Source organism: Seriola lalandi, unplaced genomic scaffold (genome assembly GCF_002814215.2).
Source record: "Seriola lalandi dorsalis isolate HSWRI2012SDOR001 ecotype SW California unplaced genomic scaffold, Sedor1 jcf7180001967362, whole genome shotgun sequence".
NCBI classification, from domain to species: Eukaryota; Metazoa; Chordata; class Actinopteri; order Carangiformes; family Carangidae; genus Seriola; species Seriola lalandi.
In genome coordinates, this window is record NW_019438030.1 from 1 (window position 1) to 689 (window position 689).

General features: G+C 50.7%; 2 non-coding genes across 2 annotated transcripts; both read right to left on the reverse strand.

Annotated features, from left to right (window-relative positions):
- Window positions 1-44: 44 nt before the first annotated feature.
- LOC111650392 (5S ribosomal RNA) lies at window positions 45-163 on the reverse strand. The gene has a single exon (XR_002760399.1). It is a non-coding gene; the product is annotated as a 5S ribosomal RNA (ribosomal RNA).
- A 270-nt stretch (window positions 164-433) lies between these two features.
- On the reverse strand, window positions 434-552 carry LOC111650401 (5S ribosomal RNA). The gene has a single exon (XR_002760401.1). It is a non-coding gene; the product is annotated as a 5S ribosomal RNA (ribosomal RNA).
- Between the last annotated feature and the right edge of the window lie 137 nt (window positions 553-689).

Sequence of the window (689 nt, forward strand, 5' to 3'; positions counted from 1 at the left end):
CAGGAGCAGCAGCGTCCTCTGCTGATTGCAAAGAGATGCGAAAAAGCTTACAGCACCTGGTATTCCCAGGCGGTCTCCCATCCAAGTACTAACCAGGCCCGACCCTGCTTGGCTTCCGAGATCGGACGAGATCGGGCGTGTTCAGAGTGGTATGGCCGTAAGCGAGAGGGAGCGCGACAAATACCCTCTTTAAACATGATGATCATGTCCGTCATGCACGAAGCTAGGTGTTTATGTCTAGCGCAGGAGCCTTTCCTTTTCAGCGTTTGCTTGTTGCTTTGGCTCTCAACATGTCAACTTTGTAACATTTTAATACAAAAGTGTCTTTACATTGTGATCTGTGCTGTCCCCAAAAGTGCAGCCAGGTGCAGAGTAACAGGTTGTTGAAGCAGGAGCAGCAGCGTCCTCTGCTGATTGCAAAGAGATGCGAAAAATCTTACAGCACCTGGTATTCCCAGGCGGTCTCCCATCCAAGTACTAACCAGGCCCGACCCTGCTTGGCTTCCGAGATCGGACGAGATCGGGCTTGTTCAGAGTGGTATGGCCGCAAGCGAGAGGGAGCGCGACAAATACCCTCTTTAAACATGATGGTCATGTCCTTCATGCACGAAGCTAGGTGTTTATGTCTAGCGCAGGAGCCTTTCCTTTTCAGCGTTTGCTTGTTGCTTTGGCTCTCAACATGTCAACTT